The sequence below is a fragment of the Staurois parvus genome, unplaced genomic scaffold (genome assembly GCF_062004578.1).
Source record: "Staurois parvus isolate SC_StPar_1 unplaced genomic scaffold, SC_StPar_1.0 ptg000425l, whole genome shotgun sequence".
Taxonomy (NCBI): domain Eukaryota; kingdom Metazoa; phylum Chordata; class Amphibia; order Anura; family Ranidae; genus Staurois; species Staurois parvus.
Window position 1 is genome coordinate 3,075,193 of NW_028318221.1, and position 23,869 is coordinate 3,099,061.

At 43.2% G+C, this 23,869-nt stretch overlaps 1 protein-coding gene across 2 annotated transcripts in view; it reads left to right on the plus strand.

Annotated features, from left to right (window-relative positions):
• The first annotated feature begins 3,938 nt into the window (after positions 1–3,938).
• Positions 3,939–23,869, plus strand: part of SLC39A3 (solute carrier family 39 member 3) — a 29,570-nt gene continuing 9,639 nt past the window's right edge. Inside the window, exons 1-3 of one of the 2 annotated variants that reach the window (XM_089687431.1) lie at positions 3,939–4,077; positions 13,757–13,840; positions 17,556–17,602. The gene's annotated coding sequence lies outside the window, so the exon portion shown is untranslated. The remainder of the gene's footprint in view (positions 4,078–13,756; positions 13,841–17,555; positions 17,603–23,869) is intronic. The other variant, XM_089687433.1, reaches the window with a different exon arrangement.

The window sequence follows — 23,869 nt, forward strand, 5'->3', positions numbered from 1 at the left end:
ATTTAGTGTTAACTATGCACTTTCAAACATGTTGTAAGAACTATTCAAACCTTCGCTCTTAAAGGCACAGGTGTTTTGTACAGTTAATTACAGTTACTATACTGAAATACAGGAATGCAGCTAGTGATGGTCTAGAACAGGGGTGGGCAAACTTTTTGACTTGAGGGCCGCAATGGGTTCATATATTGGACCCGGGGGCCGGACCAAGAGTAGATGAATGATGTGTATGTGTCATCCATAGTAAGTATAGTAATATTCCCCCATAGTAAGCATAGTAATTCATCCCCCATATAGTAATTCATCCCCCATATTAATTCATCCCTCATATAGTATTTCATCCCCCACAGTACTATTCCCCCCCAAGTAGTAAGCCAAGTCCCCCCTGTGTCAATTCACTTACCTTTACTCCGCGTGTTCCTCTCGCCGTGTTCCCGCGCCGTTCCGGTCTTCAGGGCGGACTGTGAGAGGAGCCTAGCTCCCCTCACGTTCCTCACGCTGCCCTGCCTACACACATTCTGACAGCCGATGTTTGCCACGCTCCGTGGGCCGGATTAAAAGGTCCGCCGGGCCGTAGTTTGCCCATTGCTGGTCTAGAAGCATACTCGTGCTACTCATGAGGTGGTAACTGCATCTCACGAATACTATAACAAGCAAGCAGCTGCAACCAAGGGTATGAAACAAAAGCAAGGTACTGTACATACTGCAGCAGCTCTTTGAGGTCATAATCATTTTTAAAGAACTGAGACCAGTTCATGATGCAAAGACCTGAAGCAATAGAGTTGTCAAGTTATATTTCTAAACTACAACAAGCTACCCAATTGCCCAATTACATCTGGCTGTCAATAGAGCTATCATGGGTCCACCTGTGTCCACCAGACACAAACTAAACAGGCACGAATGTCACAAAACTGACATCTGTCCCTTTTGCCTCTAAATTAGGGGATCTGCTCATGGATCCTCCGCTGATTGGAGTGGACCCCTACATTTAAGGAATGTTGAGAATAACTATTACATTTGCTTGTGATCACAAGCAAACTGTCAAATCATCAAAAGGCTGGTGTCCTAACTGATCAAACAAAGGCTAAGATGGCGCCTTCCTTGGTCTCTTCACTTTGTACAGTCAGAATACTTTGCATTCATTCAGAAAATACAAAGCACTCTCTGGTTGGCACATGTGCTGAGTAGTCGTCCTCCTGTGCTTAGAATGCACGAAGCGAGCCACGCAGCATGGGACCCAGAAGCAAGTGGAGATCACTGGTGTAGCGGTGTATTCCAGTGATTTGAAGCTTTCTAGGGCATTGGTCAGATATTGTGTCCATACCTGAAATTCTATTTTAAACAAATAGGAAAGAGGAGTACCTATTTGTACTCAAACCCTGCTTGAAAGGAGTAATAATCACTGGCACATGGGCCTTTTGTTAGTAAGCAAATCCTAAATGAAAAAAGATGTTAAATAATATATACACAGGTAAAATAATGTGCAAAGGCTGCCGGGACTTGTTGTTTTCCCATTCACAGAATACTGTTTTGTTTTTTTTAACCAGTTCAGCTCCACCCTATAGCAGAATTACTATAGCAGATGGGTGGGAGGAAAGGTTTCCCCGTTGGTGTCAGTGGGAGGAATAGTGCTCCAAGGGCCACATAAAGGCAAGCAAAGGGCTGCAGTTTGGAGAGCACTAGTCTAGTGCATGGCTAACAAAAGTGTCTCTTGTCCACAGGTGGCAACATCACTGCAATTTCACCAAAGAACAAACGTCACTCTATTACAGAAAGTAAAAAAAATGCCTGAAGATTGGTAGTTAATAAAACTACCATACCGTGTAAAGGGACCAGGGACCACTATTTGTTTTGTGCATAATACACCATTGGAAAAGCGCTATTTGACGTATTAGAAGTCAACATTTTAATATTATTATACAGGATTTATATAGCGCCAACAGTTTGCTCAGCGCTGTACATTATAATGGGAGACAGTACAGTAACAATACGATTCAATACACGAGGGGTTCGAGGGCCCTGCTCCTTGGAGCTTACAATCTATGAGGGAGGGGATAGTGGTATAGGAGGATATAGCTGTGGGGGATGGAGTGGTAGGAAGAGTGGAGGAGTTCAGTAATTAGCTGAGGGTGGGGTAGGCTTCCCTGAAGAGAGAGGTTTTCAGAGTGTGCCTAAAGGTGAGGAGAGTAGGTGATAGTCTGATGGATTGGGGTAGGGAGGTCCAGAGGATGGGGGAAGCCCTGGAGAAGTCCTGGAGACGGGGATGGGAGGAGGAGACCAGGGAACTAGAGAGTAGGAGGTCTTGTGAGGAGCGGAGAGTACATTTTGGGTGGTATTTGGATACCAGATCGGTGATGTAGTTTGGGGCAGTATTATGAACAGCTTTATACATCAAAGTTAGCATTTTGAATTTTATCCGTTGGGCAGTCGGAAGCCAGAGGAGGGATTGACAGAGGGGTGGCGGATACAGAGCGGTTAGTAAGGTGGATGAGTCTGGCCGCAGAATTCAGGGTAGACTGAAGCTGGGAGAGCCTGCGGTGAGGTAAACCGATGAGGAGGGAGTTACAGTAGTCGAGGCGTGATATAATGTGGGAGTGAATGAGTTGCTTAGTGGTTTCCGGGGGTTAGGAACGGACGTATTTTGGAGATGTTGCGGAGGTGAAGTCTACATGAGTTTGTCAGTGAATGGACCTGGGGCTGGAAGGACAGATTGGAGTCTAGGATGAAACCTGGTACTTTGGCTTGAGGGGAGGGACTGATGGTGGTGTTGTTGGCCTTGATGGAGAAGTCGGGGGGGGGGGCACGGGCTGGGGGGAAAACTAGGAGCTCAGCTTTGGAAAGATTTAATTTAAGGAAGTGGAGTGACATCCAATCCGATATGTCGCGCAGTAGGCTTGTGATACGGGCAGAGACTGAAGGTGAGGGGTAGAGAGATAGATATGCGTGTTGTCGGCATAGAGATGGTAGTTGAAGCCGTGAGAGTGTATCAATTGGCCAAGGGAGGAGGTGTAGATGGAGAAGAGAAGGGGCCTGAGGACAGAACCTTGAGGGACCCCAACAGAGAGGGGGAGTGAAGAGGAGGAGGCAGCGTTATAGGTAACACTGAAGGAGCGCTGTGATAGATAGGAAGAGAACCAGGAGAGAGCAGAGTCTCTGAGGCCAAGAGAGTGGAGTTTTTTGAGGAGGAGGGGATGGTCAACCGTGTTGAAAGCCGCAGAGAGGTCGAGGAGTAGGAGCACTGAGTAGTGGCCATTAGCATTGGCAGTTAACAGGTCGTTGGTGAGTTTGAGTAGTGCGGTTTCTGTGTAGGGGACGGAAGCCAGACTGTAGGGGATCAAGGAGGTGTTGTCGGTGAGGTGGGTGTTTAGGCGATTATAGACTAAGCACTCTAGGAGTTTGGAGGTAAATGGCAGCAGGGAGATGGGTCTTAGGTTGTTCAGGTCGGTGGGATCCAGGGAGGGTTGTTTAAGTATGGGAGTGATGTGCGTGTGTTTTACAGGGGAGGGGAATGCGCCAGTAGAGAGGGAGAGATTAAAGATGTGTGTGAGGGAGCGTAGGATGGAGGAAGAGGGTGATCTTAGGCGTTGTGAGGGGACAGGATCCAGGGGGCAGGTCCATTCAACATCTCATAACAAAGAGCAATGTGTTAACACAAGTGACAGACCACATCTTCATGTGTCATTTATTATTTCGTCCATAGTTATATTATGGAAAGCATGCTACTGTTTGTTAGTCCTGCAGGAAAGGGAAATAGTAAGAAGAAGAAGAATAATGACTAGCACAGTGCAGCAGCTATTTATGAGTCCATATCCGCTGCTGAGGCGACTCTGAACCCCTGCACAGGTTAACAAATCCCACTCCAGACTACAAGTGACGTTTAGAGGGCGGGGCTGGAGAGGAGCCGCTATCTAGATAGGGGTTTAGGTCGGACCAATCAGGCATTGCATCATTTGCAGCCAATCAGCAGTCCTGGCGGCTATGTGATAGTGAATGTAGCTGTGGTGATGTTGGAGCTGAAGGTTTCCGGGTCCAGTGAAGCCGGGGTGTTCCATGAGCGGCGAGCTGTCCTTGTAGTAACAGGTGACCTCACACGGAGGGGTAGAGCCGGGCATGTGTCCTGTGCTCTGTGCATGCTTTTTGATGGGATTTGTGATTTCCGGTGCTTGGTCTAGATGGAGAGAATAGCGGATCAAAGCCTATTATCAGACAGAACGTTTTTTATTGGAGTGGGGAAGTAGGCGTGTTCTTGTTGGGAGTTTTATTACGTCAGTGGGCAGATTTCTCCTCACTTCCTGTTGGTTCAGGGAGAGGTGGGAAATCCTTTCACTGGTAGCACTGATTGCAGCTGAATAGCTGTTCAGTAAAGTGGCTGGGGGGAGATTTTTCACACCAACCCACACATTATTGGGGCACCAGGTGGATTGGTTCCAGAATGGAAAGTCACCAGGTAATTCAGATACTGTTTATTTTCTGTTATCCTGGCGGCATACATGTGGCAGTATACTGTATACGAGGATTGGTGACGGAAGGAAAATTACACGAAGTGTGCTAGTTTTCCATTGTGGCTGCTGTCCATTGTGTAAGGGCATTGAGGTGTACTGCTTTGCACAGCTACAACACAAGGCAGGCTTACTTGCTTTTTTTATCCTCACCAATATGACAGCGGTTGTGAATATTGTCGCATCGAAATGGAAAGTCTGGTGCCGAAAATGAAAATTCAAAACACACATGGTCGAAAACCGAAATGTGCAGTTTTTAAAAATATATATTTTTTGGGGAAAAAATACACTTTTTGATTAAAAAAAAAAACAATATATATACGCCAATTGTTTTGTAAAATATGTAAGAGGATGTTGCGGCGAGTGAATAGATACCCAACATGTCACGCTTTAAAATTGCGCACGCTTGTGGAATGGCATGAAACTGCGGTACTTAAAAATCTCCATGGGTGAGGATTTAAAAATCTCTACAGATTAGCAGTGTAAAGTTACAGAGGAGGTCTAGTGTGAGAATTATTGCTCTTGCTCTGACGTTCGTGGTGATACCTGATATGTGTGGTTTGAACACCATTTACATATGTGGGCATGGCTTACGTATGCATTCACCACTACGTGCAAGCACGGGGGGCACTTTAAACTTTTTTTTTTTAAAAATGCTTTTAATGTTTTGGGTGTTTTTTGGGGTTTTTTTTGCACTGTTCATTTTAAAAAAAATTGTAATCACTTTTATTCTTATCACAAGAAATGCATGCATCCTTTGTGATAGAAATAATTGGTGACAGGTCCTCTTTATGGAGAGATGTGGGGTCAATAAGACCCCACATCTCTCCTCTGCAATGTTAATCATTGGATAAAAAAAAGCATTAATCTAGTGCTTTAAAGAAAAATGGCTAGAACCGGAAGTGACATCGCTCCGGTCCTCCAAGGGCATAGAGATGTGTGGCGGCCATCTTTCCTTCACCCATCTCTATGCCCAGCGCAGAGATCGAGGGTTTCTCAGGTAAGACTGAATTACCAAGCTGTGACGACGGGCAGTGGTGAGGGGTGGGCAGCTTTGAGGGGCAGGGTTTTTTTGGCACCTGTACTGGTGCATGTTTTCGTTTTGGCCGAGAGCCAAAAGGGGTGTTTTCGTCCAAAACATTTTGGCCACCGGAATTTTGGTGCATCCCTAGTTCTGAAGCATAAACTCAGTGTTTGTTGTTGTGTTTTTTTTTTAAATTAGGCGATTCTCTAAAATGTAAAAGCAATCTAAGCGGCTCGTTAGCCACCGGATTTTACTTTTACAGGCGGTGAGAGGAGGTTGTGGGAGGCAGAATTACCATGTACTCAACCCAACCCCCCCCCCGGCCCTCTTCTTATTCCACTGGAGAACCCAGAGCTGAAGCCGGCTTCTGTAAAGGTGATCGGGGACCTGAACATTCCCAATCATGTCTATGATACAGAACAGTTTGGTTTCCCCAGATGGCTTGGGAAAGCATCTGATCACACTGATCTCTTTGTGATCAGATACTTTGAAGGGAAGAGGAGAGATCTGGTGAGACCCAAACTCTCTCCTTAAAGAGGACCTGTCACCTGTAATTGTTTACATTCCTTGTGATTAAAAAAAAAAAATTTAAAGGGCTTTCATTCCCCCATGAGCGCGTGTAAAGTTGAACACTCGTGTCGGTCCCACATCTGTACGTAAACTGTGATCGCACTACATCTGAGGTATCGCCGCATACATCAGAGTGAGAGCAATAATTCTAGCACCAGACCTCTTGTGTAACTCTAAACTAGTAACCTATAAAGGCTATAAAATGTCTGTTGTTTATCGCCATTTCACAAGCGTGTGCAATTTTAACCACTTCCCTACCACGCTATAGCACGGTCGCCCAGTTCTGGGAGGGTCGTCATATGACATCCTCCCAGAACACACCCCCAGCTGCGTGCACCCGGCACTGTCTGTGATTGCTGTGTCCTTTACACACAGCTGATCACATTACATGGTAAAAGGCCAGTCACAGTGGTCTTTTACCAAGTGCTCAAGAATCACAGCTGACCACCATGTAAGTACACTTGTCAGTTATCAACAGTACCTTACACACCGCTGTCACAGCGTGAGGAAAGTACTGCCAAAGGAGACATTTGCAATGATAATCAGTACCACCCCAAAAGTGCTCAGCAGTGCTGCCCTTTGGTTCCCAACAGTGCCGCCCAGTCAGTGCCTTTCAGTACTACCTATTCGTGCCCATCAGTGCTGCCTATCAGTGCCTACTCCTCAATGCCCACCAGTGCTGCCTCATCAGTACCTATCGGTGAAGGAGAAAAATTACCCGTTTGCACAATTTAATAATAGAAACAAAGAAAACTTTTTTTTTTCTTAACTTTCGCCCAGTGGTGATTAAATACCATCAAAAGAAAGTTCTATTTGTGTGGGAAAAAAATGTCATGTGGGTACAGTGTTGCATGACCGTGCAATTGTCGTTCAAAGTGCGAAAGCGCTGACAGCTGAAATTTGGCTTGCGCAGGAAGGGGATGAAATTGCCCAGTAGGCACATGGTTAAATCATGACACGCTAGGTATCGATTTACTCAGTGTAGTGTAGTTTCATATATTTTTTTTTTTTTTTAACAAACAATTGGGTAATGTTTTGTGGTTTTTGTGCATCAAAATTCATTAACCACCTGCCTTCCTGAGGATTTACCGCCCCCCCTTGCTATTCGGTGCTCTTACTTTAGCTGACAATTGCGCAGTCATGCAATGCTGCACCCAAATGAAATTTACGTTTTTTTTCACACAAATAGAGCTTTCTTTCTGTGGTATATGATTGCCTGTGCGCTTTTTATTTTTTGCGCTATAAACAAAAAAATCTGAAAATTTTGAAAATAAAGATTTTTTACTTTCGGCTATGACAAATATATAATAATCTCAAAGTTAGTAATAAATTTAGGCCAAAATGTATTCTGCTACATGTCTTTGGTATAAAAAAAACCCCCGATAAGTGTATATTGATTGCTTTGTGTGACAGTTACAGCGTCTACAAACTATGGTATAGATACTGCAATTTACGCCATTTTTTGCTGTACAGCGCTGTGATAGTTTAATTGACAATTGCGCGGTCATGCAATGCTGTGTACATAAATGAAATTTGTCCTTTTTTTCACACAAATAGCTTTCTTTTGGTGGTATACAAAAATAGACCAAAACATTTTTTAAAATATCCAAAAAACTCAAGTTTCCTCATAAATTTAGGCCAAAATGTATTTTGCTACATGTCTTTGGTAAAAAAAAAAATCCCAATAACTGCATATTAATTGGTTTGTGTGAAAGTTATAGCGTCTGCAAACTATGGTATAGATACTGGAATTTACACAGCTTTTACTTTCTGACTGCCTATCACATTTCTTGAGGTGCTAAAATGCCAGGGCAGTACAAACACCCCCAAATGACCCCTTTTCGGAAAGTAGACACCCTAAGCCAGGGGTGTCCAAACTTTTTTGGAAGAGTGCCAGATTTGATGAAGTGAACATGTGCGAGTGCCGACCATTTTGCCCGACATTCTGATGAACCATTAACATTAAATGCAAATGAACTATTTTATGCAAAAGTTTATTGAAAACGGCATACTTTTCATTTTGTGACTTGGATGACAAATCTAAACAGGTGTTAAATCACTCTGCCAGCACAGGGAGAAGGAAAGCCCAAATCTCGCGAGATTTCGGAGGTCGCGAGATTTGGGCTTTGTTTCTCCTTGCACTGTCTGATGACGTCAAGCGATCCTGAGCACCAATCCATTATAGCCCAAATTGATACCATATTTTTCGCTCCATAAGACGCACCTGACCATAAGACGCACCTAGGTTTTAGAGGCGAAAAACAGGAAAAAAAAATTCTGAACCAATGGACTGCAGACATAGTACAGGAGATGACCAGAGACTGCGGACACAGTACAGGAGATGACCAGAGACTGAGGACACGGTACAGGAGATGACCAGAGACTGCGGACACGGTACAGGGGATGACCAGAGACTACAGACACGGTACAGGGGATGACCAGAGACTACGGACACGGTACAAGGGATGACCGGAGACTGCGGACACGGTACAGGAGATGACCGGAGACTGCGGACACGGTACAGGAGATGACCGGAGACTGCGGACACGGTACAGGAGATGACCGGAGACTGCAGACACGGTACAGGAGATGACCGGAGACTGCGGACACGGTACAGGAGATGACCGGAGACTGCGGACACGGTACAGGAGATGACCGGAGACTGCGGACACAGTAAATAATGGTAAATGGTAGCCCCAGTAGTAATTCCCTGCGCACCACCTGGGATCCCTCGGCCCACGTTCCGGACCCCACAGATGAGCTGCCCAATATATAACTTACGGCCCTCCACTAGTGATTCTGCGAACGCCACTGAGGACTCCAGGGATCTGTCGAGCGGGAATTGACGTCATCAGCGGGTACACAGAGAAGGAAAGCCCAAATCTCACGAGATCTCGGACGTCGCGAGATTTGGGCTCTCCTTCCTGCGCCAGCTGATGATGTCAAGAGATCGCTGGAGTCCTCAGTAGCTTTCAGGGAATCACTACCGGGGGCCGTAAGTTATATATTTGGGTAGCTCACCTGTGGGGCCGTTTCAGTCCGGAACGCGGGCCGCAATTGGCCCGCGGGCCGGACTTTGGACATGCCTGCCCTAAGCTATCTGCTGAGAGGTATATTGAGTTCATGGAAGATTTCGTTTTTTCCACAAGTTCTTGAAAAATGACAAAAATTTTATATATATATATATATATAATTTTTTTTTTTTTTTTTTTTTTACACAAAGTTGTCATTTAAATGATATATTGCTCACACAAGCCATGGGTATATGTGGAGTTACACCTCAAAATACATTTTACTACTTCTACTGAGTATAGGGATACCACTTGTGTGAGACTTTTTGGGAGCCTAGCCACATACAGGAGCCTGAAATCCAATAATCCAATCACTTTGAAACCCTGAAGTTGCGTAACTTCCTCACTACCTTTAAATACCTTTTTAACCTCTTGCCGACCGCGCATAGCCGAATGACGGCTTCACCGCGGCCGGCTAGTTCTGAGTGGACGTCACATGACGTCCTCCCAGAACGCGCTCTCCTGCGCGCCCCAGGGGGCGCGCACCCGGCGATCTCCGTGATCGCTGTGTCCTACGGACACAGCTGATCACGTGATGTGGTGAAAGGCCGATCCCACCGGCCTTTTACCACGTGATCAGCGGTGTCCAATGACACGCTGATCACAGGGAAATGCAAGTGCCGGTTCTCGGCTGCACTTTCCTCACGCTGTCAGATCGTGAGGAAAGTACTGCCTAGAACCGGCAGTTGTCAGAGCGGGGATCGGCACCGATCATCAGGGCACTGATGATCAGTGCCCTGATGATCGGTGCCCAGCAGTGACACCCGCAAGTTCCGCCCAGCAGTGCGCCCACTAGCCCCGCCCACCCGTTCCCAGCAGTGCCCCCACCTGTGCCCAGCAGTGCCCCCACCTGTGCCACTCTGCAGTGCCACCTACCTGTGCCCAGAAGTGCCACCCACCTGTGCCCATCCACCTGTGCCCACCAGTGCCACCCTCCTGTGCCCACCCACCAGTGCCACCCACCAGTGCAGCCCAGCAGTGCTGCCAGTCAGTGCCACCAGTCAGTGCCCAGGGGTTGTGCCAGCCAGTGCCGCCAGTCAGTGCCCAGAAGTGATGCCAGTCAGTGCCGTCTATCAGTACCCATCATCAGTGTCACCTATCAGTGCTGCATATCAGTGCCGCCTATCCGTGACCCCTAATTAGTGCTGTCTATCAGTGCCGCCTATCCGTGCCACCTCATTAGTGCTGCCTATCAGTGCCCTTTAGTGCTGCCTATCAGTGCCCATCAGTGCCGCCTATCAGTGCCGCCTCATCAACGCAAATCAGTGAAGGAGAAAAAATACCTGTTTGAAAAATTTTATAAAAGAAACAAATAAACTTTTTTTTTTTTTTTTCAAATTTTTTGCACATTTTTAAACTTATAGCGCAAAAAGTAAAGCGCCCAGTGGCGATTAAATACCACCAAAAGAAAGCTCTATTTGTGAGAAAAAAATGATCAAAATTTCATATGGGTACAATGTTGCATGACCGCGCAATTGTCAATCAAAGTGCGGCAGCGCTGAAAGCTGAAAATTGGCCTGGTAAGGAAGGGGGTATAAGTGCCTGGTAGGCAAGTGGTTAATAAAGGACTTGTCAAAGACTGTGTCCTGTCTTTTTTTTTTTTTTTTTTTTTTTTTTTTTTCACACTACACGTTTTGTATTTTGTGAATGAGTAAGGGTACAATGTACCCCATACTCATTAACATATGGGGCCGAGATCTGGGGATCAGGTTCCAATAAGCCCGCAGACACCCACAACCACCGTCCAGGGTTGTGGGGAAGAGGCCCTTGTCCCAATCAACATGGGGACAAGGTGCTTTGGGGGGGGGGGCCCTGCCCCAAAGCACCCTCCCATGTTGAGGGCATGTGGCCTGGTATGGTTCAGAAGGAGGGGGGGGAATTGCGCTCACCCGCGCCCCCCCCCCCTTTCCTGACCTGCCAGGCTGCATGCTCGGATAAGGGTCTGGTATGGATTCGGAGGGGGGGGGGGGGGGGCGCCCATGCTGGTTTTTAAATGTAATTACCACTTTTTTTTTTTTTTTTTCTTCACTATAGCTCAGAAATTCAGCTGTCACTTTCCCCCCCAGCTAAAAGAGAGAGTTTCCTTTTAGTTTACTTCCTGGTGTTAAGAGAAACAATGTTTCCTTTTAGTTCTTAACAGAAAGTTTCTGTTAACTCCAGGGAAAGTGACAGCTAATTCTGTGAGCTATAGTGACGAAGAAAAGAAAAAAGCCGGCAATTAAAAGATAAGCACTGACATACACTTCGTATTGCAAAAAAAATTAGTAAACCGAGGCATTATTTTCATTTGTAAACCGAAAATTACGTTAACTGAGGCGTTTGTAAAACGAGGTATTACTGTATTAGGAGGCTGTGGGGGGAGCTGCATACTTAAGGGGTTTTTGGGAGGGGTTTGGTACTTTCTTTGCATTCACACAATTTCATAGTAACCATGAGAAAAAAATGTGAAATAAAAGAATTTGAGGAGTTCTCCAGCTATGTGTAATTAACCTATTAACCTAAAATCAGTTCTGATATCGCTGTTTTACTAACCTGAAAGCTTATTCTAAAAAGGAAACCTTCATTTGGTTTGCAAATATTAAAGATTCTAACTACCAGCAAGAAGGAGTCGCATTCCTTACATTTAAAGAGCACCTGTCATTTTAGATCCATCATGGCAGTGCCTGTTAGCGGGCATCCACTCACCTGCTGCCGACACATCCCTCACCTTGTTGTGTCACTGCTGCATCACCAACCATCCCAATAAAGTGAATGGGACTGTCAGTGAGTCAATAGCAGGTCAGTGGAGGAGCCACTGTGGGACAGAGATGACAGGTTGCTCTTTAAAAGTTATAATTTAAATCAAGCCTTTTCACTAGAGATTTAAATCAAATCCCACCTGCCTCAGCATAGCTTGGGGTCATCAAAGACTTAAATGGTACTTTAAATCCCAGACCTTATATCATTTATAAATATATTAAAATGTAAGGGTCCCACACTGAACCTTGGGCAGAAACCTGTCTCTTAAAGCAGAACTTCACCTAAATTGTTTGTATCCTCCACTACCATATTTGGCACTTTTTTTGGGGCGGGGGGTGCAGGTACCCAGTTTTTATAGGTACCTGCTCCTACTTCTAATCAGATGTGCCACAGCAATCTGAGCCATAATTGTGGCCCTCCTCCTTCCCCCACAGCTGTCTGGGACACTTCACAGGTCCCAGAAGACTGCGAGACCATTTACAAAGCGCAGCACAGTCCGTGCATGTGCAGTAGGGAAGCTATGAAGCCGTAAGGCTGGTTTCCCTTACTTAGGGCACCTGTAGCCGATTGAAGAATCGGCTTGGGTGAGGACAGTGCTATATCACTGGACAGGTAGGGGTTTATTTACTAAAGCTGGAGAGTGCAAAATCAGGTGCACTTCTGTAAAGAAACCAATCAGCTTGCAGGTTTTATTGTCATTGCTTAACTGAACAAGCTGAGGTTAGAAGCTGATTGGCTACCATGCACAGCTACACCAGATTCTGAGTGAACCAGCTTTAGTAAATCTCCCCCGTAATGTCCACAGAAGTAAGAAAGTTTAGCTGAAGAAAAGAGGAAATAACAGATTTAGTGGATTCAGTGCAAAATTTCTGGTTGCATTGTGCATTTTTTTTTTTTTCCTCCTTCTACTGATTAGCTTCTGTACAGCCAGCCTGTCTGTTAATCAGTGCCACCAACTATAGCCGGAAGCATTGACCAATGTATTCTGTTGGCAAGAAAGACTCCCCTTGGAATGGCTTAACCACTTCATGTCTGGACACTTTTACCCCCTTCCTGTCCTGTTTTTTATATATTTTTTTTTTTAACATACTGTCACCCTAGCAGTACAGTGTCACCATAGTAACACTGTACTACTCGGGGGGGGGGGGGTGATGAAGATTTTTTTTTTTCTTTTTACACTGATTGCTTTTACACCCATAAAGGCTGTAAAAGCAATCCTTTCTCCTTCACTCTGGCTGCATTCTTGCAGCCATTGAGAAATACTGTGAGCTGTGATTGGTCACAGCTTATCACATGGTACAAGGCTGTTGTGAATAGCCTTGTACCATGTGATCTCTACGATCATTCACAGATTTCACACGTAGTAAGCAATGATGTCAGAATTGACATCTTTCTTACACCTATTCATGTGATCACTGATTGGCCAATCAGTGATCATATGATCGGGACCTCACACAGAGGTCCCGTACAGCAATCGGTGTTCCGGGCACAGCGGGCAGCGGATCGTGGTGCCGCGCGCACAGTCCAAAATGCGGCGGGCACTGTTTATGAATGGCAACCCGCCCCTGCACTGCCACCATCCGGCTGTTTATATACAGCGGCCGGACAGGAAGTGGTGGTGAGGTTGATTACAGGTTTTGCTCTTGAGGTTTCTGGTGCTCCCTTCAGCATTAATGCAGGATGCCCCTCTACTGAAAGAGCCAGTATGCCCTCCCCCCCCCCCCCCCCCCATGTGGTGAGGCCCTCTATTAAGTGTAGGTGGAAGGTGTGGGGTACTGTGGGTGCAGCATCAGGTCACACACTTAAGATCATGTGTCAGATATCAAATTTTGTTTTTTGTTTTTTTTTGCTGGTAGGTCTTCTACTATGCACCGTTCATGAAACTTGAGCAGCAGCAATTGGTAGAAGTGATAGATGGTGATGATGCCACTGGATTGCAGGTAAGAAGAGTGTTTCTTTGCTTTGTACCTGGGTTTTGATAGGTTATAATTTTATTTACACTTTTTTAGACCTTCTTTTCATCACTTAAAGCCCAACTGAACATTCAGTATAAATCTCATAAACAGATTTCAGATGCATAAAACGAGAGGGTTTACAAAATCTTTTAGCTCATATCAATGTTTATAAATTGTCTACAGCCAGAGTAGATAAGCCTGCCCCCCTTCCCTAACAGCATGCTGTAAAAAAGGACCCCTGTTACAGGTGATTTACTTTTTAGCCTGTACATCTATGCTAGCCTGTATGGTCATGTACACATAAGTGTTTACAGGCAAATTAGAGGAGGAGCATTTGGAGGCTGAAAAAAAAAAGAGAAACCTTCACTTGAGCATTTAGGAGAGGAGCTTTGGGCATAAAATACACTAGACAGGCTTAAATGCAAGTTGCATTTAGTGCTTGAGCATTCATTCCAGTGACAAAAATAAACTAACATTCTGGCCAGTGGAATGAATGAATGCCCAAACACTTTTGATGTGCCTAACCTCATGTGTAAAATGCAGCATTAGGCACTTTTAAGAAAAGCTTTTCTCATGCCAGGAGAAAAGGCGTTTTAGTGTGCATGAGGCTTTACTCTCTGTATAAAACATCCTCTGCTGAGTCAGACCTATAACTATCAAAAAATTGTACCTCCGCACACCTTACTTTGTGGAAAATAGCCACTCTCATAAACCCTTTTAGAAAAGTGATACTTTCACCCTTGAAAGTAAATAAATAGAATAACCTTTCCTATCTAACATATAATAATTATTATTATTATACAGTATTTATATAGCCCCAAAAAGTTTGCTGTACAATATAGTGGGGGACAGTACATGAGACAATACAGTAACAAAACAATACATGAGGGGTTCGAGGTTACAATCTATAATCATTCCTATTCCAACCCCAACATAAATGAATAAATAATGAATAAGATTAAAGTAAAATAAAACTAAAAAAATTGAAAAAATATATAAATTGTCCCAATGTCCAAAATAGAAGTCCAATCCAAAAGGAACTCTCTCTAAATCCCGTAATGAAATTCCAATCCTCTTATCACTCTTTGTGAACCTCAAAGAAGTAAAACTATAATAGTGTATTACCTTCTAAAAATGAATCGTAAACCTGAAAATACAATATAACGGCATATCGTGTACACTATTTTCACAAGTGAAAAACACACAACACGCAAAAAAAAAATTAAATACAAATAAAATCTAAATTCCTAAATCAAAATATATATTCTCCACCCAATCCGTAATTGCAATTCACACGGTAAGAAACCGTGATCACCTCCAACTAGTGTAAATTGAATAATTACCCTCAGGGAGTAATAACAAGCCTTGCAGGATATCCTTGGTCAGTTAGTACCACTTCCCAGCTTTCCAACACTTCTGTGGTTAATCCTCCATAGTCCTCATAAATTTAAAATAGGAGACTCAAAAGCCATATTTATCAAAGTATAAAGACATTTAATAAACTCTTACATTCAGGTTTGTAGCAAACGGTCATAGCAGTCAGTAGAAATCCACTCCTACATACGGAGAAGTTCTAGTGTTTTCCTAGTGCAGGAAAACACATATTCCCATTTTCAAAATGGCCGCGACGGCACTTCCGCTTTCCTCGTGAGTGCGTCAGACGTCACGTCCCCGACGCGTTTCACTTCCTGGACTTTTTCCCTCGTGAGTCTCCTATTTTACATTTAGGAGGACTATGGAGGATTAACCACAGGAGTGTTGGAAAGCTGGGAAGTGGTACTAACTGACCAAGGATATCCTGCAAGACTTGTTATTACTCCCTTGAGGGTAATTATTCAATTTACACTAGTTGGAGGTGATCACTGTTTCTCACCGTGTGAATTGGAATGTTCACGATTACTGATTTGGTGTATAAAATATATTTTGATTTAGGAATTTAGATTTTATTTAATTTTTTTTTGGCGTGCTGTGTGTTTCACTTGTGATTATAGTGTACACGATATTCCGTTTGCATGATACACTTGTTTGCTCACAGCCATATTTTTTATTTTAGTGCACTTATTTTTGCACAGATAATGTATTTTCATGTTTATGCTTCATTTGTAGAAGGTAATACACTATTATAGTTTTATTTCTTTGAGGTTCACGAAGAGTGATAAGAGGATTGGAATTTCATCACGGGATTTAGAGAGGGTTCCTTTTGGATTGGATTTATATTTTAGACCTATAGCTCCGCAATGCCTGTGCTCTTGATGATTGAAAAGTTCAAGCTCAACAGGGTATGTACAGAACCTCCTCAGAGAGACTACTGCTTCCACACAGAGAGCAAGGGTCCTTCTCTGCTCCATTCTAGTAGGTAAAGAAAACAAATCGTAAGACCTTGCACACCATATGTGTTTGCATTTGCAGTGGTGTCTCTCTTTTGCCTTCTGTTGGTGGTTGTAAACCTTAAATTGTTGTTTTCTAAAATTGACTAAATGTGTCATACTTGCCTGCTCTATGCAATGGTTTTGCACAGAGCAGGCCCAATCCACCTCTTCTGGGTCCTCCCACCGGTGCTCCCGGCTACTCCTCTGCAGTGAGTACCCCCCCATAGGAAGCCACTTCCCATGGGGGCACTGGTGTGGGCTCGTTCCTGACTCTGCCCTGCTTCCCCTTCCGCTCGTCATAGGATTTGATCGACAGTAGAAAAAGCCAATGGCTCCTGCTATCAGTCTGCCCAGAGAGAGAGGGGAGAGCCACTGCTCTCATGCACAATGCTAGATCGGGCTCAGGTGAGTATAAGGGGGATGGGCGGGGTTGTACATTAGGGTGCAATAAGGTAAAAAACCTTCAGCTTTTAGAACCACTTTAAGTCTCCCTGGGCTGTTGTCCTTTGTTGTTTTTAGGTCAAAGCACACCCAATTCTGCTCATAGTTTTCTCTAAAGAAGGCAATAGATTAGTCAATTTTTCATTTAACCAGTAGGGTGAACAAAAAACAATGACTTGATTCTGCCACATCAGCCACACTTGATGTGGATGATGGAATTCTCTCGCTGAGTTAATGTATTCTGACAGCGGGGAGACTTCCTTACCATCCGAATACACGGATCAACAATGCCAGCCTACAGGGCTGATTGAGCAGAGAACATCCGACATGGTAGTTGTACAGAAGTTGATTAGTACAATCTCCCTTCCTGTACATGTGTTGAAATTTGTCTGGTCCCTGCTGAATTGTCAAGATTTTGATCCATGTATAGCTGGGTTAAACCACTGTTTCCAGGCCTGCAAATCTACTTAAGTCATTACAGATGGGGCACTTTTGTCTCTAATTTAATTAATTTGTGGAAAAACTCCACGATAGATGTGGAATTCTCAAAAGATATGACACCAAGGAAATTCTGCCTATTGGACTCTATATAATTAATCAGAGATTTCAGAGAGAGTGAACTCTCACCCTTTTAATAATTATGTGTTGGGCTCCTAAAATAATTCAAAACAATAGCACCTCTGTTCTAATGGGTATATTACAATAAAATCTAAGTAAAAGATTTTCTCTAATCGTTTAGGATTATTTTATAGAGATAAAGAATATCTGACTTTATTTGTGGGTTTCAACCAGAAGGCCTTAATGTAGCATTTCATCAAGTAAAAAAAAAAAAATATATATATATATATATATAATTTTTATTTTTTAATCATAACATATGTTTTTCATAGTATGTTTAGGAACACAATGAAGAAAATGGAAATTGCATTACCTTCATGTAAGTAGTTTATAAATTATTTGTGATTCAAAGTGTGAGATATAAGAATAGATTTCTGTTAAGCTGTGACATTTTCATGTACTTTCCGTGTATTATCTTATGCAATTGTTAGGTGGACATTTTGAGTACCATGTGGTTTTGACTTTTGTAGCATGCATGTTATGCATTGGTTTCTTATCCTAACTTAATTTAGTTCCCCTAGTCTTTTAAATAAAAAAGTTTTAAGTATAATTTAAACCCAATCGCTAAACTCTCCTATAATCTTTAACAAATTAAGGCCTGGTACACACTAGTGCGATTTCAGTTGCTACTTGAGTCACACAGAATTGCATGACAATGGACATTCCATTGATTTCAGTGGTGTGTGTTCAAATCAATACAATGTAACTGTGATGTAACTTTGTGACTTTGTGGAAGGTATCTGTGCTACTATTGGTTTGATGAAGTGTGTGTTTTTTTTTTTTTGTTTTTTTTTTTAATTTATTTATTTTTTGTGCCCCTTACACTTCAACAGAAACACACCTAAATGGCATGTACACGCGTGATTGTCTGGTGTTTGTTTTTTTTTTTTTTTCGTTTTTTTTTAAATAATGTGATTCTAGTGGGTACCCAAACCCAACCCCCCCCCCCCAGCACCATGTGCTTTTGTCAGACTGAAAACATGGAGGGAAGAATAAAGAGGGCTGACCTTGACAATAAAGAGCTGATTAGTCTGGTCTGCGACTGCCCTTGTCTCTGACACTCAGGAACCTGTGTATGAGGACCACTGCAAGAGAGAGAGAGAGAGCATGGCTGGATATTTCTCACTTTCACTACGAAGATTGGGACACCTTTTCAGCTTCAGTGCAGAAAAAGAAATGTAAGCTTATTGTAATTCGATTTTCTTTGATGTGCCTATGTCTACTATATGTTGTAGCTGTATGTGCAGTGTTAGCTGCCTAGAAAGTGTTTTTTTTTTTTTTTTTCTGTGGCCTATACATGTTAGCTGAGGGATTATAATGTACTTGAAGTCTACATTGCCATGACCAGCTATCATGTTGTCCCTTTTTTACAGCAAGTTTCTTGCTACCTCTGAGAACAGCCCAAAATTATTTTGTCTGTATGGTGTGATATTCCAACCCTGTACAGTGTTTACTGCTCAAATGTAAAACGGTATTACACCCAAAATCAAAAAAATTTATATATTGCAGCTTACCATTCGCTAGATGTCTCTGCATACATTAACTTTTTTTTTTTTTTTTTTTCCCCCTGTTTTCACCTGGTGATCTGTTAAGTAACACACCTGTATTAGAGTTCCCCCACTATGGATGAAAGAGCACAGGGGGCATAGCAGATAGTAACCTTGTCAGTCTGGGGGGAGGGGAGTGTTAGATACACTAGCAGATTTTTATACACTAACAAATTGAAGCCAAATTCCAGCTCACACTTTTATAAGCAGTTACAGCAACAGGTTTGTTTTTTTATTTTCCTTTTGGGATACAAGTTTGCATTGTAAGCACCTCTGTTAGTGTTGATTGGGTTGGTTGGTTTGTCTTATCCCTGTAACTGATACTTCTGAAATATAGACTTACTGGCCAGATCATTAGGTGAAAATGGAAGAAAGAAAAGTAATTGAGCAGTCAAATGTAAGAATTGGCAAAGCTGCATTATTATTTATTATTATTATTATTATTATACAGTATTTATAAAGCGCCAATAATTCGCTCAGCGCTGTACATTACAAAGGGAGACAGAACATGTGACAGAACAATACCAATACAATGCAAAACATGAGGGGATCAAGGGCCCTGCTCTTTCGAGCTTACAATCTAAGAGGGAGGGGATGGTGGCACAGGAGGAGATAGCTGTGGGGGATGGAGTGGTAGGAAGAGTGGAGGAGGTCGGTCAAGTTAGCAGGGGGTGGGGTAGGCTTCCCTGAAGAGATGGCTTTTCAGGGTGCGCCTAAAGGAGAGGAGAGTAGGTGATAATCTGATGGGTTGGGGCAGGGAGTTCCAGAGGATGGGTGACACCCTGGAGAAGTCCTGGAGGCGGGCATGGGAGGAGGAGACCAGGGAACTAGAGAGAAGGAGGTCTTGTGAGGAGCGGAGTGTGCGTGCTGGGCGGTACTTTGATATTAGGTCAGTGATATTAGGTCAGTGATGTAGTTCGGGGCAGTGTGGTAGACGGCTTTGTACGTCAGCATTAGGATTTTGAATAGTCCAGACCTTTCATCAATTGAAAATATTTGTCACATCTTGAAATGCAAAAAAACTCGACAAAGACCCAGCACAGTTGAGCAGCTAGCATTATAATAAATGATTGATTTTTGGATTTAATACTGCTTTAAGCTATCATGTGGTGTAATATTTCAGCCCTGTACATTGTATGCTGCAAAAATTTGGTGGTATTACAACCCCAATTCCAAAAAGGTGGGACACTGTGTAAAATCTACATAAACCTAATGCATTGATTTGCAAATCTCATAAATTCATATTTTATTCACAATAAATCAAATGTTTAAACTGAGAAAATGTACCACTTTAAGAAAAAAATAAGGTCATTTTGAAATTCATGGGAGCAGAATTTCTTAGTTTGGTCAGGTCCATGTTCACCACAGTGTAGCAGTCTTTTAACAACACTCTGTACATGTCCGTGAATTGAGGGGACCAGTTGCTGGAGTTTTGGGAGCGGAATGTTGTCCCATTTTCCTGATCTAGGATTCTAGCTGCTCAACTTTGCTGGGCCTTTGTCAAGTTTTTTTGCATTTCAAGATGTGACAAATATTTTCAATTGATGAAAGGTCTGGACTGCAGGCAGGCTAGTTAAGCACCTGGACTCTTCTACTACAAAGCCATGCTGTTGTCATAGATACAATATGCAGTTTAGCATTGTCCTGCTCATATATGCAAGGCCATCCATGAAAAAGACGTTATCCTGATGGGAGCATAATGCTGCTCTAAAACCTGGAGATACCTTTTAGCATTGATGGTTCCTTTCCAGATGTACAAGCTGCCCATTTCATATGCACTGATGCTAATAACAAGCCAAACTTAATTTTGTTTGACCACAGAACCGTTTTCCACTTTGCAACAGACAATTTTAAATTAGCTTTGTCCCAGAGAAGACTGCAACCTTTCTAGATCATGTACAGATATGGCTTCTTCTTAGCGTGATAGTTCTACCTTGCATTTTTGGATGGCATGGCAAACTGTATTCACAAACCATGATCGCTGGAAGTATTCTTGAGCCCATGCAGTGATTTCCATAACCGAATCATGCCCGTTTTTTAATACCATGCCCTCTGAGGGCCAAAAGATCATGGGCATCCACTATTTTGATTCAGCCTTGTCCCTTAGGCGCAGAGATTTCTGCAGATTCTCTGAAACTTTTTGATGTCATATTGCAGAGCTCAAAATTTCAAGTCCTGGGCTACTAGCCAGGCCTTAAGAGTTACTCGCCAACAGTTGTCCCACCTAACCTCTACCCTGCCCGCCCCTAAACACGCCTGCATAAATTATCTCATGAAATAACACTGTTAAATGTTTTATGCAGAATAAAGTTACAAAAATAAATATTAACATAAGACTTCCTCCTTCTACAGTCCCATCTCTCCCATTCCATGTCGTCCTCCTTCTCCAATCCCATCTGATCAGAGGACTGCGAACGTACTACAGGAGATGGTCAGAGGACTGCGAACGTACTACAGGAGATGGTCAGAGGACTGCGAACGTACTACAGGAGATGGTCAGAGGACTGCGAACGTACTACAGGAGATGGTCAGAGGACTGCGAACGTACTACAGGAGATGGTCAGAGGACTGCGAATGTACTACAGGAGATGGCCAGAGGTTTTACACTATGGCAGTTTTTATTGTCTTTACCCCAACCTTAATGATTGGGATATAAAGGAGGAGAGGCAGCGGTGCTGCATGAGAGAGTGACCTGACTTAAGACTGAGTCATGGGAGAAGGGAAGGAGTGGTGGAAACCCCTGCTTATTGAGCGCAATTTTGCCCAGGATTGGTGGGTCGGTGTATCTATTTGTTTTAGTTACAACAGTGAACAGCTGAGGTGAAAGTGAGGGATAGAGTGGTTGATCGTAATGTATAAACTTCTATGGATTCAGTCTGCCCCCAGCACACAGTATACAGCACCCATAGAGAATGCTGGACCACAGAGCCACTATGGGCAGCACATAACACCAAGCTTGAATTTGAAAAAAACCTGTGTATGTGTTCTAAATTGATATATTGCAGACAGTATTGGTAAACTCACCTGTGTCTGGTCCTAGGCACACCGCCCATGTTATCTCCGATTCGCCGCTGGTTTCACTGTAACTAAGGGGCCAAGCCCAACCCCTGAATTACAATCACACACCATAATCCCCCACCCCACCAATTTTACACTTGGCACAATGCAGTCAGGGAAGTATCGGCTTCACCTGGCAACCTTCAAACCCTGACATGTCCACCGGATTGCCAGACATAGAAGCGTAATTTGTCACTCCAGAGAACACCTCCACTGCTCTAGGAGTCCAGTGAAGGCGTGCTTTACACCACTGCATCCAATGCTTTGCATTACACTTGGTGATGTAAGGCTTGGATGCAGCTGCTCGGCCATAGAAACCCATTCCATGAAGCTCTCTACACACTTGTTGTACTAATCTGAAGGCCACACAAAGTTTGGAGGTCTTTAGCTATTGACAGCAGACAGTTGGCGACTGTTTGCTTTTGCATGCACTGACCCCGCTCTGTCATTCTACGTGGCCTACCTCTTCATGGCTGAGTTGCTGTTGTTCCCAGTTGCTTCCACTTTATTATAATACCACTAACAGTTGACCGTGGAATATTTAGTAGCAAGGAAATTTCACAGATGGACTTATTGCACAGGTGCCAACCTATCACGGTATCACGCTTGAATTCACTGAGCTCCTGAGAGCGACCCATTTTTTCACAAATGTTTGTAAAAGCAGTCTGCATGCCTAGGTGCTTGATTTTATACACAACCAAAAACCCTTGCGCTGAATGTGTGCTCAAAAGAATTATCTCAATAATTAACAAGTAATGACCACTACTATCAAACTAAAATAGGGTGTGTGAGCTCAATCTCAGAATCGCAGCTAGCACACAAGGCAATCCTCAACACCAAAAGAATGAAAAAATAAAATAGGTATGCAGCGCTAAATGATAAAGCAAACATCCGTATAACTAGAGTCACTGTAAATAGATAAGACGGTGTGAACCATCAATCAAACATAAATAGTCCCAAATGTGATAAAAAGATAAAGGTGAAAGATCGGCAATGCCACAGTGGTAATAAGTATATTACAAATCCAGTCAGGCTTGTGGAAGAATCCGGTAAATTAATGCGCTTACCACAAAGCCTTGTATGTATAATGGTGGACATCAGGGCCTAGTCAGCAAACAGGACTGCATCCGGTCACCATGTAAGACCCCCAGGAATGGTGGGAAACACTCTCAAGGGTCATCTCAGGTTTCGCTGGCAAATCCAACGGAGTCCTCTTCTAATAGTACTCCTCCAAATCGCTCCACCTTGATGGGGCTCGTAAATAATGAGCCAAGGACAAAATGGCAATAATGGTGAAGTATGTCTTTGAGTAAACAGCAAATGGTATATTAGGGAACTCACAAATATAAAGCAATGACCAGGTCAAACAGAAGTTCCCTGGTAGCTAGTGGCTCCCTGGTGGTTTTAATGGCGTCTGTTGAGTGGATCCCCTAACATGTTTCGAGCCACGCTCGTTGTCAAAGGGGCAGCGTGGCTCAAAACATGTTAGGGGATCCACTCAACATTCGCTGCCTAATATATATCCTACCCACTTTCAGTTGACTTTGTTATGAGATAATTGTTGTTCACTTTACCTAAGGTGGTCATAATTGACATAGAATGTTACTTGAAGTTTTTGGCTATGTAATGCAATAAAAAAAAAAAGTGAGTTCATACATCATCCATTGTTTTGTCATTTGTGGGAATTGCTTTTGTTGGGAAAAAAAACAAAACAAGCTTATGATACTCAGTACTATATGCACATCTGCATGTATATTGTATTGTATTTCGTGCAGGAGGTCCTAAAAGAAGATTTTGGTGTTCCCAAAAGTATATCAATGTAATTTGAAGGTTAACTTTTAATGAGGTTATTAAACTTTCAATGGGCTGAATGTTATTTCAGAAGAATGAGTTCTGACACTCGTGATAGCAGGAGAATCCCAGGAATTTGTCAAAACTAGAAAATATGGTCATTAGTTACATTCACACTTCCATAAGAGTTT